Raw genomic sequence first — 15,535 nt, forward strand, 5'->3', positions numbered from 1 at the left:
CTGTTAGCAGGTGTCTATCGCAGGGTGCAGCTAAAACTTTCTAAACGGGCGCCTTATTTCGTTGAAAATCGTGCCAATGCGGTTTGTTTACGAATGGAAATGGAAATTATATTTTCTGTACGCGTCACGCTATTTTTCAATTACTATTTACGTGCCAATTGTCCATAATAATAGATTGAACGACTGTGAAATTTTACCTCGTCCGACCAACATATTAAATTTGACTATCATAACATAAAGTAATTAAATTAAAGTAATTATTAATTGTTATTACGACATAATGTCGAAAACGTTATTATTTTACAACTTTCATCAATGGATAACGCGCTATGGATCGTATCAAAATAATGTTTTGCTTTTCAATGAATTTGGAAATCCGAATCCTGACTGTTATTGGGTTACAATTATTAATAAATTAATAAATACAGCGGGGAAAACACTACAACTAAGTAACAATAATTACAAGATAAAAAGAACTTTTTATATACCACGTTTTTAAATTTTCTGTTGAATCATAAACTTGACAATTCTATATATTAATAAATACTTTTTTGTACTTGATAGAAATACTGAATGAATATAGAATACTGAAATGTCATTTTGACATTTCATATTGATTTCCATAGTAACGCACGTATATATTAATAATTTTGTTGCCAGGACCCCCTTAGCAACCAATAATAGTGTTTTACTTTTTACGAATTTTTTCCGAAATAACTTTTCACACAAAACAGAATTAACTGAAAATGAATTCAATTCTGCTTAAAGATGTCTAAAAGTTTTAAAATAATGCATTGTCATCGTGTTATGATATTTTCTAAAAGTTTCAAATGTCTATCTAGTCGGGAAGTTAGTTAAAAATCGATTGCAAGATTTGGATAAACAAGAAAAAAATTGTACTGGACAAACAAGAATACGAGCTAATGAAAACGTGGTAATAATGCCTTGGCGGGTGAATTACATTGAGAGTATACGCTGCTCTTTGCTGCTAAGTAGACGACACGTTCATGGACAGAGAATTTGCACCTTCAGAGAATTTTCCTCCCGTGGGTGAAGTTTCCCCAATAAACCCTTTTCATGTCCATCATGATCGTAGCTAATAACAAATTCAATCTGGCGAACATACTTTGTAGTATTGTTTCGAGGGATGTTCCTATTCTTCCATAGTCCACATTGCATACCTATTCGTGATGGGTACAATAAGAATACTAATAACATATTTTTTTACTGATACGGTTATTCAAATATATCGTATTACATACCCTAAATTTATTAGAAAACTAATGCACTTGCGCGATATCTTCTTTTTCGTCGTGACGTCATGACTGAGGATGATTTGCTCCATCCCTCTCCATTTGCTCGGCATCTCATTTAGTGGCACGCAGGGCCTTCATCAATGTGAAACCTGTGCCAATCTTGAGAGCTCTCTCCCCCACCCTTCGACCCAACCCAACATCACGAAATTTTCCCGGTTGTGAGAATGCGGGCTATATGACCAAACAACCGATGAGTCCGGCGATGGCAAACCGGGGAGAGTCTTCGAATCTGGAGCTCGCTGCTTATGGAATAGTCATATTATATGCATCAGTCAAAATTTAATTAACTTTAGTCATTACATCATTACTGAAGACCGTGACCTTTATGGGCAATCTGATGATGTATTCCATATGCCTTTTTAAACCCAATGTTATGACATTATTAATTTGTCATATTTGATCGGGTAAGTATTAAAATAGGTCGATGGATTATTCATTGGTGTGGTATTAAAGTCTGGCTGACTTGTACTACTATACCAAAGTATTTCAGTTTAAAAATATAGCTTAATAAATCCCCTTGGAAAAGTTTGTCTTAACATTTAAACTTAACAAATTCGTATATTTCCATTACACGTAAATGGCAAACTAGGCGTAGCTCGCAGCGTAGCAAAGCGTAGCACACGAAACATATTCATATAAGTCCAAGCATAACACAAGACAAATGGGAAAATTCTCGAAATAAATAGCGTTCATTAATACTGTCATTCTAAGTAAAACGTATATTAAAAAAACTTGGCGTTATATTAATGTCAAACTTTGAAAGTTTATTGATTGGAGCTTTCTTCGTTTTATTTTATAAATACGACTCGACCTGTAAAGTTTATCGCCGGAGTGTCCTCTTAAATTATTTGAACGGTGCCTTTGCAGGCGTCGCCGCTCGAAATAGTTCTCAGCCCCTCGGAAAGTGGGTCGAAAGCTTTCCAGACTTGACAAGACTGTACACGATTATGTACATTATCGCCGCTCGCTCCTCATTATTACTTAACACTGAAATAGCTTGCGGGGCTCGAGTGATTTTAAGCTCGTTTTCAACTCGGCAACTTGGCACAGATTAGCTTTGGGATCGGCCACTTATGCAAACCACGCGAAATGAATTAAGGGGATACTTAAACCTATTGTCACATAATATTTCATGTCGTGGAAAGTTATAGCAGTCTGCAAACAATTTTCATTTACTTCTTGTCAATATTTGCTAAATTTATGGATGAATCTCGCTCAAGCAATCATTTAGTCTGTGTCGGGGTTTTTCGATGGATTTGTGTACGTTATCCTTTTCCCAATTTACGAAAAAAATGAAGTATGTTTATTCATATTATAATTAATAATTATTATTATTAATCTACCCATCTGCATAGGTTACGCAGCCGTACAAACCATATCTGGGCATCTATAACACGATAATAATTTACATACCACATTACTCGCAATTATAATCATTATTGGCTTTGCAACGCTTAGCGTGCCCTGGCCTCGTCATTTCTTCATTTTTGACGATTCAAATTAAATACCAAACGCTATCCGCGGCTAAATGGATTAAACTCACTACCCTATAATAGTATCCAAGAAAATCTCCGTCTGCCACTTTCTATTACTTCACATTTTGAAAGTTACGAGATAACTAATTCTACAGTCAATACAGTCCATATAATATAATGTGTGCATGTGTGTGTGTAATGAAAGTGGCCCTACCTATACCTAAGTTCTAAGTACCTACTTTGAAAGCATAAATTTTTCCCACGTGTTTCACGAGAGATCACGATAAGTGTACATTGTAGAACAGAAAAATTATAGGGACTTCATAATATTATAGCACAGTGTTAAGATTGTTTATGACTTCATAAAAGATTGTGATCACACAACACTGCGGGTCAAAGAATACTTCGCTGACCCTGCGTTAAAATATGCTTTTGTGTATGATTTTTTTGGTAAAGCCATAAAAATTTCCCACTAATAGTATTTACGCATGCTCGTTGTGGAAAACCACTTTTACTTTTCACCAAATAGAGCGCAATTTATTGCCGCATAAACAGACAGCATAATTCGACGAAGCCGAAGCAAAGTATTGCAAACAGATTATAATCGGACTTCATTATTCGTAAACAAAATTATTATAGATGTTAATTCTAATTTTATCTGAAATCTCCGACGAAAGCACTTCGAAAACACATGTTACAATCATTATCGCTACGGTGGGTACAGACTGACCCAAAATTAATTAGTCTTGTCGGTGATTAACAGTTATGTACTGCTGTAATTTATTAAAATAAAATTAATTATTATGTAAAACCTTTGGAGCAAAGAAGGCGACGTGAAAAGGTATTCTCCGAATGAAATATTTCGTTTAATTATTAAATGAAATATTGCTTCATTAAGTTAATTGTTTTATGCAAATAAGAAAATATTACTCAAAGTTATTAAATATAATTCAGTAAATTATATCCGCGCAAGTTAGTAACATTAGCACGTTATTTTTATTATTAATGTAGCATTAATCGATTCCAAATTCTAAGCATTTAACGAAGGCTTCTTAAAATTTGTTAAAAATCATTTTTTTTCTATGTTTTACTTAATCAAGTATTAATTACTAAGCGATTCTCAAGAGAGTATGAGAATGGCTTCTGCAATGAGCCGAAAACGTCGAGAAAAGAAGTAGGAAGAACACAACCGAAAAATCTATTACGATACAATATTTCTTATTGAATTCGAATAAAGACGGAATTGAATAAATATTTATTAATAGTCCATTCGGTTACGTGTCTAACGTCAAATGACCGCTGTCACTTAATAAACTATTATGACAAGCGAAATACTCGCAGCTTTTGAAATCGGTCATAGCTGTCTGTATAGTAGATTAGGCCGTAAGAACTGTCACCAGTAAAGTTGACATCCACTCCTTTCATATAGCAGCAATCGTGACAGATTAATTATTGTTTTACATGTAGAAAATTAATGCGTAAGGTATGCAAAGGTGTCTGGTAACTATGTATTAAATAATATCATTCACATTACACCGATACTAAATATCTACGAAAGGATCCTTGTACACGAATAATTTTGATGGGGATAAAATCGACCTCTTGTGTGATGTGATTATTATCGTGAAATTTTTATACATACATGAAAAGGATAAGGACTTATAGTTTTTCAATACTTGTGAGTATACGGCTCGATAAGAATGTTTTATAAGCGATGTAGGGACTATTTTCTTCCGTTCATTTTCTGATAACACATCGTTTTAAATTAGGTACCTAATTCGCAGTAAAATGAGTTGGGCGGAAAATATCAGACGCACTGTACAAGTGAAACTATAAAATCGATGCGTAGGTTTTATCTGCAAAACTATAAAACTGGACCACTAACCATTTAAGGATGGGAGATTTTTTCCATTTTGTAGTAACTACTTAATATTCTTGGCAACTTATACGTAAATATCTATGTCAATATGAACAATAATATGCATATTTTATATTTACATAGTGTTCTACCATCGGGTCAGGCCTTATTTCATAAACCGTACATACACACAAAAAGTTGACAAGCTCATAAAATATCAATTACAATTTATTTGAACATTCATCCCAATTGTTTTAATAGCAATGACTTCGTTTATATTATTTTTTTCTGAGATTTTTTAATGGACGAGGCGAACCGAGCCGAGTTAGCGTTTTTGTTGTGTTGTCAACTTATGTGTAAGTAAAGCAGTGGCGTGCGGTCTATAGATGCTGTAGATGTTCCGCATCCCCAAAAATAATCGATATAAGTAGTTGTATATTACAATATTATGTAAGTACACATTTTGCAATCGTTTGGTAAATTTTACTTAAATTTAAAGGTTCTATATAATATATAACGCATGTATTTATTTTTACAATATACCAGAGCTTCCAGCTGCAATACTACTACTTCTTTGGCCGCCCGCCAAGATTAAATTGGTGACATAGCTCTAAGTAGATAATAAAAATGTAGCAAATATCAGTAAATTTAGGTATACACGTATTTTATAACAGCATTCCTACAAAAAAATCACCGCACGCCTCCGGTGTACAGTCTTTTAAACATTTGATCGTGAATCGAATAACTCCAACATGACCATTAAAGCCATATATTTATTTTAAGCATTGGCAAGACATCATTGGTGTATGTTATGTTATTGGTGGAAAGTCATCATAATACAATATAAAAAAACACAACTGTATTAGTTCTTTGAATAATAATAATATGCTTTATTTTTAAATACATCAATATGAATCGCTTTTTGCTTGGACGTTTTCAGTTGAATCATTTTTTTGTGAAATTTTATAAAACTGTCTATACTCTATCCAGTGGTAGTCAACCTGGTCCCAACCGTCCACTAGTGGGTGTTCCTACTTTCATGGTGGGCGGTAGGGGTTTTAAAAACATTTTCATTATGTTTTCATAAAATTCCCCGTGACAATTTAAATTTCAGTAAATATACTATTTGTATCGCCCTCACATAAGTTTAGTTCACGTTATGCGTGTCTTATATCCAAATATGTGGAAAATGATATTTAGTTTATTGATATTGTTGAACTTAGCGAAAGTCTGACATAAAGTATTTGGTAAGTAATTATTATTATATGTTTTAACTTGCTGTAACTCTGCTTTATAAATTTTATAAAGTAAAGTTACTTCCCTACTTTATAAAATCACTGTGGAACCGATGTGCGGTTAGAAAATTTTACTACGAACAGAAGAAGTGGGCGGTAGGTATAAAAATGTTGACTACCCCTGCTCTATAGTCTATAGGCTCTAATTTGTTGTCAACCGTTCACATCGTTGTGTATTGTGTAGTAAAAGAGACTGACTGATACTCCGATCAATAGTTATCTATTCTTGTGTTAATAAAATGTATTTTTTTATTTTATTCCCATACCGTTGGGCGCTCTGTAATTTAATACTTTTTATTCACAATACATTCGTGATACAGATTTTCAAATTGAGAGGAAATTTAATTTTCTACTTTTCGTTTGCGTGTATATAAAACTGTCAAATTACATAAAACACGCGCAAATATATTTCTGTATGGCTTTGGTGTTACCTTGTTTTTTTTTCATTTTGAAAATAATTGACGTAACAGTATTTCATTCGCCACCAAAATTTTCTTTGTCGTCTTCCGTTAGCTCCGAAATTTGTCCTCTGTGGTCTCACCAAAAATATGCTTTGCGTTCTTCTATCAGCAATCGAAGGCCGTACTATACAATCACACATACTATCCGGAAACATATTACATTTTATGTACAGTTGTATCATTCTGCTAGGCTTCTTCATTCGAAAAGAAAACGGTAAATAATCTATTATCATCTTCAAATTCTCCCAATATGGCGGTACCGTATATCTTCTTGTGTTAGTCGGATTTATTTATGTGCCCAGTGAAGTATTAATCAATGGAAATGAAAGGAAGTGTGTAATACAATACGCTTTTGTACGGGTTTCTTAGAATCTCTTTTTCGAACGTTATTCCGGAATAAGCTCCTCAAATGGCTAATTTATAGATGATGATCGATCAGATATTTTTGATGAACATTAAAGATATACAGAATATTGTGAGAGGTTTTATATCTAAGATATTTAAAAAAAAACACGAAAATAATTAATTGAAAGATCATTGCCTCTGAAAGGTGTAATTTTTTATTAATCTTATATGTATTAATAAAGAATTTGTACAACCTCTTTATCAGAATGACATCTTCTAATAATTGTTCGCGAGCAGTAAGTTCATGGCAGTATAATGTTCGATCGCGATATATTATTGTTTTTACTTAAGGCGATACTTCAGTGAAACGGCAAATAATTTTCAACTATAGGCGCGACGGAATTTTGGACTCGCTGGCAGTCTGAGAGCGAACGCCGAGGTGTGAATACGTCAATTTGTTTCGTGATGGCGACGGGGGTATTAATTCTTAAATCGTGTAAAGATGACTAAAGTTATCCATTTACTTGAAAAAGAAAACATGTCAATGAATATATTATTATTGTTACTAATAGAACAATAGTGCCCACCACCACCCGTCATATATGCACAACCGTGGATATGCACGGCCGCTTTCTATGACGCTTTAAACGTGTCTGAAAGTAGTGATTTTAAGTGCTCATTCCGCCCCGAGACGGAGCCGCACGGGACTGATGCTGATTATAAACAGAACATTAAATGGACGCATGTTGGATTTATATGACAAATTCTATTTCGGTCGGCATGCGTCATTTGCACCCGCGACCCGCAATCCGCGCATCGCCTAGCCACGATCTTTTTAGACTATGCCTCAACTGAGGTATATCCTTAAATTGGTACCGATATTTAAATACATAGATACTGTCGGTTTCTCTCCACTCAGTGTCATGTCTAATGAGATCGCTCATACTGCGTTCGCTTTTATATACTCTTCTGGCAACTAGGAAGAATTTACTCTTAGAATGAGAAGTCATTATTTTTTAGCGTGCAATCTTGTTATCGAAAACCTTTCCATGCAAGTGTTTTGCGAGAACAGACATCATCGTCGCATTGTTTACTCAAATCATTGCATGCTTATAAAAGATGAAAGGTTGTTTCACTGAAAAGCTAGTTTATGTAATTATTAGGATATCATAATAAAAAATTCACATACGGGTCATGGAGCATTAATTGACCTGTTATGTATATGAAAAGTTGCAGTACCTACTGCGATGCATTTTAACCAAAAAATAAATCTATAGCCTGTAATCGTGGCCCATGGATGTGTGACTGTGAGTAATTTCGATATAACCAGGATTGCGAATTTTGCGTTTTATTGCTAGATTTAGCATTTTTTTTAATAGATTCTGTCTAGGTTGCAAAATTCGCATTTTACATACATTTTTCAACACCACACACAGCTTTAAATGTTTCACAACAAAGCTTAAGTACTCCACCAGACTTGCTTTAAAATCAATCTGGTCTATTACTACCCGTTTTTAATCAAAATTAAATGTAATCACCACATTTAGTACCTACCCATATTTATTTTTTGTTTTACGATTTATCTGAAGTTGTGAAACAATACATCTCCAATCTTTGATTTGTGAAAAGAAGCTCATACATGACTTTTTTTTCAGTTTTGCATTCTAGAATTTTTTATTTGAGAAAATATAGCGTTTTGCCAACTAGCTTAATGTCCTACCCCATCTGTTCATATTTTCGTCAACGACAGTGTTGGCAATAATGGATATAATATAAGAATTATACTTACCATTGCACTAATCTAATCTATGAACATGCGCATATATGTATTATTGGGTATTTCCAACGCCGACCTTGGCTCTTCCGCGTCGTGTTTACCAGTCAGAATGTATGTCATGTCATGAAATAATGTCGCGTGCTCTCTCCGCATCTGCTATCTATCTACTTGCAAAGGTTACATACCGACAACAATGGTGGCACGTTAAGTCGCTCGCTATGAGATACTTCAGTTACAATCTGATCGAGATATTATTGTGGCCGCAGATCAGGAACTCGGCCATTCTTGATAAGATTGTTTAGACTTGTCTTGTGAACTATGCGACTGCTTAGTTTCATATTATGTATGAGTACCTCCACTGAGACGTGTGCTCTATTCATGCATGATCTTTTATTACAGAGTGTATAAATAAACGTTAATAATTTTAAACGGGAAGTAAATCTATCACATCTTTCATGGACATCCTAGATGGCGTATATTTAATTATGCTCCATGAAACCCATGGACTCCTGCCATAGTGAATTAGTTTTCATATGTACGTATATTCAAAAATCCTTGTATAATTTTTCGGCATTATTTACGTTATAAAAAACAATTTCAATGGTTATTATCACCTGCAGCCTCTAATCAGCCAATATAATGTAGGTTCGTCAACCTGGATAGGCACCTGTATTTTTCATGGTATTTGTGTTTCAAGAGATATGCATTTCGGATTTCACGTTACTGCTAAAACTACCTCTGATATGATGTATATGAACGCCGAATTATAATATAAGCTTAAAAGGAAAAGTAATGTCAAATATATTAAAGAAAACATACTTCTACACTTAGGACTCATGCCTAAATCCTAATCATATAGATATGAGTCAAAAAACGATATCGAGAACCTCTTATTTTTATAGAAAAATGCCACTTTAATCAAACACACCGTCCGTATGTACGATTTTTTCCAATCGTCATACATTTTCCTTCTTGTTGGCTAGCAATCTACTGGTTTAAAAAATCTTTTTATCAAAGTCTAAAGTGTTAGTGTTGTCTGCTATTTCGAGTGTATCGTTATATACTTTATATTGTATTTGTGGCCAATTATTTTATTCAATATTCTCCATGCCTAAATATTTGCCACATCTGATATCCACTGTGTCAGACGTTCCATATAGGCTTGTATTTCGAGATATTTTATTTATTCACTATTTGTGTCAGTTACAGTTTGACTAATTTTGTTTGTTATTTTAAGCATGTCTAACAGACACCCACTTCCCAATGAAAAAAATACTTACAGCATGTAATCTCAGCTTTACTTTATTATAAAATTATTCTACTATTAGCATAGTGATACGTATCTAAAAAACGGAATAATTATTAGAATTCTTCTATCTGGATTTTTAATATCTAGTTAGTATTCAGAGCAGCGATATTATTTTATTTACAATTTAATTTGTATTATAATTCTTTGTTTCGAATTATTATATTTTTATCTTTACACGCACCGCCAAGCGTATAGAATTTTTTTAAAACAAATTTCGAGTCACATCGGAATACTATATCACTGATTTGTTTCCGAAGATATTATAGAATTTTAATGTAACGAAAAATTAAATAGTGTCCAATAACTTTCGACCGACCACTGGTTCATATTCTACAGCCTACACGATACATATACAAAAATAAAAACAGATATCAGATCGAAGAAAATCTTTCAACCGTGGGTACCTACCAATATAAATTACTCAAATCAAATATTATTTTGTTTTATAATATAAGTTAATGATAGCTAAGTGCATATTGCATAGCCTGAGGTCTTCCTACAGCTGATTAGTAATGACTCTGATTTACTGCCTACGTTATAAAAGGATTCTTTGTCAATAGAGGCTGTAATTCAATTTAAATTTATGTGTTTTCCTACAGATGTCAGGTGCATAGTTTGCTTTATTACCCATCAGGACACCTCCGGGGCATTTGGTAAACGGTTTGCTTGATCCACGCCTACGAAATCTTCATTTGAGCAAATAGTTCCTTATTAATTGTTTTTCAAAGGATTTCTTTGCGATTTTAGCTTATTATCTAGCATTAAATACAAACAAAACGGTCAAACACGTACATGACTGATCGATGAGTAAAATATCCTTTGTATCGACTTTATATTATATTAAACAAAGCTATCTCAGGGACTATACCTACCTATGCCAATGTGCTCCGGTTTATTAAATACCGCCGCCCTTGATTACAAAATCTATATTTTATAAATAATTTACAAATTTATTGCCACTGAAATTCATTCATTTAAAGAATGATGGTCTGTCAGAATTTTAGAACTTATACAATCTACTACATACGATATGTATCGCTCACGCGGTGATCTTTGTCAAGTATGAGTACCGACCTAACCAAATTTATGTAATTTTATAATTATTGTTGTTAAATATATGTAGTTAGTGGTAGTTGTACAAATAAGGCGTTAAAATCTGGGAAAGTGGTTTTTAATAAAATTCGGAAGTATAAAGGAATAATTTCTAAAAATTCGAAACTATTTTTAAGTTTACTTTATTTGTACGATACGATTTTGAAATTATTATTTTTAAAAAAGCTATGATTATTTTCGATTAGGTAATTTAGGTGGTTAGGTGGCAAATTCTGAGAGATTGTTACTTTTTAATCTTAACTTTAATATTGATGGATCGCTAGGTCTTTCCGATGTAGATTCGGTCACAGTCGTTGTATGCTAATTCATAATCCAAAAGATATTTTGTTGTTGTCGCTATTTGAAAGAATTTTCCCTAAGTTATTTAAGGTATAAAATGCTTGTCAACCGGCATTTTGAAATGTTTGTGGAAGCGGTCTTCGTACTTTATCGATGGTTCTTTACTATTTGTCATTTGTATTGTATTATTCGCAGAATTTTTATCTTATAACTTATAACCCTCTCGTGTGAACAAAGATTCATCTTTCAGTTAATAATTCTGCCATAAATTTGACTATGTTATACATAGTATATTATAGTAAATTTAATATTTTGTCGTAAGTAGTAAAAATATCACTTTAATTCATATACACTATATACCTACATATTCTTACTAACTGGGTACGTGTTTTTTTACTATAACATTTTTCATTTGAAAAACACTTGTTTTTATAAAGGATATCCATGATCTTTATGCTGTTATCCCACTCAAAGGTGTAAATAATATTAATCGACACATGTTTTATTAAATATGTATTCATATTATTCTCATTGATGCAACGTCGAATGCATTAATTAAGAATGTTGATTTTATTTTTATTTGTTTAATTAATGCAAGCTTATTTTTTGGTCACGCTGCAGTGGGCTGATTACTTTTCACCGACAGCAATAATAAAACTGAATGAATGAATATCTTTGGTTGGCATTTACTCGGAACAACTCAATTGTGATGTAAATTTTGCCACCAAACATTTCTCGTGCGTTGTATTAAATTAAGTATCTACCATATTATATTGAAATATCATTATACGGTTTATTAATAATGTAGTATCGCTGGCCAAAGTTTTATCGACCCTTTTCATGCAGGGTTAATTATACAACAAATAAATGATAAAAACAAGTTTTGAAAAACTTACTTTCTGTGGGGGACTCAGAAGTCATGCTTAAAGTTTCTAAAGTGACAGATACATTTTAGATGCTCAATAGTGATAGCGCATCGTAATTACGCCAAGGTAATAGATGAGAAAAAATATTTGCTCGGTGCTCAGTGTCGGCTTTAAAGATGTAACAATATAATTGTATTTAATTCTGCATTTATAAAATACGAAAAACTGATTAGTCTGATCATGAGTAATAAATTGATTGTTGAAATGTCAGATCGATAGCATCAATAACAACTCAGTTACTTTTTAAAAGGACATCTTCACAGTTATAACATAACCTACGTGAAGTAGGTATAATGTTAATAAAAAAGGGGATGGAGTAGGTACATCATCACAAGGGTGTTGGTGTGATGTTTTCTTCTTATCGCACGTTTTATTACAGGCCGCCAGTTGGTTTTTATTCAGGTTTTTTCCCAGATATTTACGAATTTGAGTCCCAGTAAAGTGTAAACGTAAACTCTCCGATCTCCATCTTATGGGAGGTCTTTCGGAAAGACGACTGGTTTTCAGTTCAACACGGTTTGTGTGATACAAGTTAGGTGTGTTTTATTTATTTAATTATAGTCGATGGTTACTGCCACTGGCAATGCCAATTGGGAGGGCGATAACTATGTTCAACGAAATTGCTTCGGGTGTTGATATATTCCACCTACGTGAGGATGAGTATAGGTGGACGTTGTTTTATAAATTCTCAAAATAGAGTCTGCTTAACTCATCCGGTGTACTTCCTTGTACCTATCTAATTAATATTTTTGTATGTACATGTTTCTACTGTTTAATAACATAATATTATCTATCTCTTTTTTTATGTAATATTTACTGTTTTATATTTCTTTGTTTCTAAATGTCATGTTGTGAACGTCTTAAACTTATAATTTGTAATGTCCACAATATGTTAAAAATAAATAAATTGAAATTGTTACTTTTAAATACTGACTGCAAATTAGATCGCATTTTTCGGTCATGATTGGAACAATGCAGGATTTAACTGTCCCATATGATTCTGTCTTCCCACAGCCTTAGGTCGGCGGAGTCTTTTCGGTGATTTCTTCATTTTATCGATACACGTCCTCTTGCCCAATTCCATGAGGGACTGCTTTGGCCTTAGAACAATAATTATTAGTCTATTCTACAAACAATATGCCCTAAGAGCTGTATTCTACCTCGCAGACAGTCATACAAGTCTTTCCCCGACGTTCAGTTACTAAAGTAACCATCCGTCAACTTTCATTCCTTGACCCTCAATATGGAGGCTTCCATATGTTACCGCAATATCCATTGTTAATAACATTTAACTGTTCATTGATAAGTAATAATAGAATACACCCGCACGATGTCAACGGTACCTACCACAAATTAAATAGTAACTTGAACACATACAAAAGTAAATTATTGGTAAATAATTTCCTAAGCTCGGCAGGTGTTTTTCGATATCTATTGCTAACTAATAATTATTTCCACTTGCGTCATACGTAGTTAGGCCAAATGAAATGTGGGATTTGATTTGGTTATAATGGATATATCTACGACTGCTACTTGAATTTTAATTGTCTATGTCATTGTTTTGGGTTTGACACGCACTCTATTGAGAAATGCATGGCCCTGTTAACACTTTACGAACATTTTAATGTTCAAATTCGTTTTGTCAAAATGTATTTAGCTAGATCACAATGATTGTTGAAATTATAATAAATACTTTTTTATTATAAGTATATATTTAATACATAATTTAAAATGTTATATGCCAATAGGTACATACTTAATTATACAATATTTATTATTTAGTCAAGGAAAATCGTTCTAGTATGTATCATTTTCATGTTTAATGTTGTGACCTCTTATTCGTCCATAGATGGTACCAAGAATAACATCTTTTACTACTTTTCTAGTTTCCGTCTTCATGAAATATTTTTTTTCTTCAAAGTTTAGTAAACTGTCGTCGCCATGCAATGATTTATTCAAATTGTCATACAATACACAAGTTATGAGAGGTCACACTCTATCTTTTCCTGTGTGGGGTACATTCAATTTTCATAACTTAGTGTAGGTATCTGTATCTACGCCAGACAGGTTAAGATGTGCGTTAAGCTCGCTGTATTCATCACTTATACTATAAATAGGTCTCCAAACTTATTCTGTTGACAGCACTCAGTCAGGACATTTAAACCTAACAGTTGCAAAAATACCACCCCAATTTCGCTTTCCACAATTTTAATCATACTACTTATATAATATACGGGGAAGGGTCTGCTTTTGTTTCTGCGTAAGTAACTGGGCATGTTATGAGTTATATGCGCAAAACTATGGTCATTTAAACGATTCGGTGAAATTATTGCAATAGTCTGCAGCGCACACTTTGAAAATCGCTGACTTAAGGTAATTCATCTTTGAAGTGTCGATTTTCACAAATAGTTTACAGCTATATTTTGACATTTAATGATTGTGTTATTTGATGAATATTGTGTCAAAGAAAAAGAAAAATACCCTCATATATGACGATGATACACTATCGAAATCGATGGACTGCCGTAAAAACATTATTTGCTCCATGCTCAATATGGGAAATTGGGGAAATTAATTTACCTAACGGCCCACATGCTCAGCGTAGGTCAAAATGGAGGTTTTATGCTATTTTCAGAGCGTAACCCTGGACATTCCTTAAACGTTGTAGATAATCTATTTATATAATTTTGAAGCCTTATTATCCTTTATATTTATTTTAAACAGTTGTTGACTGCATAAAGTATTTTTAAACCTCTCGCTCTAATGTTTTAGAATATAGTCATATTTCAGTACATCCATGTGCAGTGGTGTTTCAGATTTTTTATATTTATTAATTTTTAAAAGCATTTATAAAACCATTAGTAAAATTTATCTCGACATTATTATAGTGAAATATGTACGATAATAAATTATATTGATAATCTCTGTGATCCCAAATTTGATAAGAATTAGGCATTTTATTATTAAAAAAATGGGCAAGATTTAAGGAACGTCCAGGATCATGCTTTGAAAATAGTATAATACCTCCATTTTGACCTACGCGGCGCACGTCCCCCCATAATGAACCTACACGAATATATTGTCAAATATGTTGATACACACTAAAATATTGTCAAGACCTTGCCAATACTCAGTAGTTATGTCAGAAAATCATGATCGTAGATCCATCTGGAGTCCACCGTGTTAAAGGTGATTTAGCAATCGGGTGCGTGGGCTAGTGTATGTCACCTCATTAGCATTGTTTAGCGGTAAGGTCGTTCGTTTCTTCTGCATTCCTTCCGAGGCATGCACAGAGGTGAGAAAATAGAAAAAACAGTATAGCCTTATGCAGTCAGAACAATCGTTGTTTTTGAATTGCGCAATACTCCGCTAAGTCTGGAA

General features: G+C 33.2%; 1 protein-coding gene across 1 annotated transcript in view; it reads left to right on the forward strand.

Annotated features, from left to right (window-relative positions):
* The window catches only part of Wdr62 (WD repeat domain 62), a 282,962-nt gene that overhangs the window by 179,777 nt on the left and 87,650 nt on the right, over positions 1 to 15,535 (forward strand). The gene's annotated exons all lie outside the window — the stretch shown is intronic.

This window comes from Rhyacophila brunnea, unplaced genomic scaffold (assembly GCF_057557595.1).
Source record: "Rhyacophila brunnea isolate RB1 unplaced genomic scaffold, BYU_Rbru_1.0 scaffold_6, whole genome shotgun sequence".
Lineage (NCBI taxonomy): Eukaryota > Metazoa > Arthropoda > Insecta > Trichoptera > Rhyacophilidae > Rhyacophila > Rhyacophila brunnea.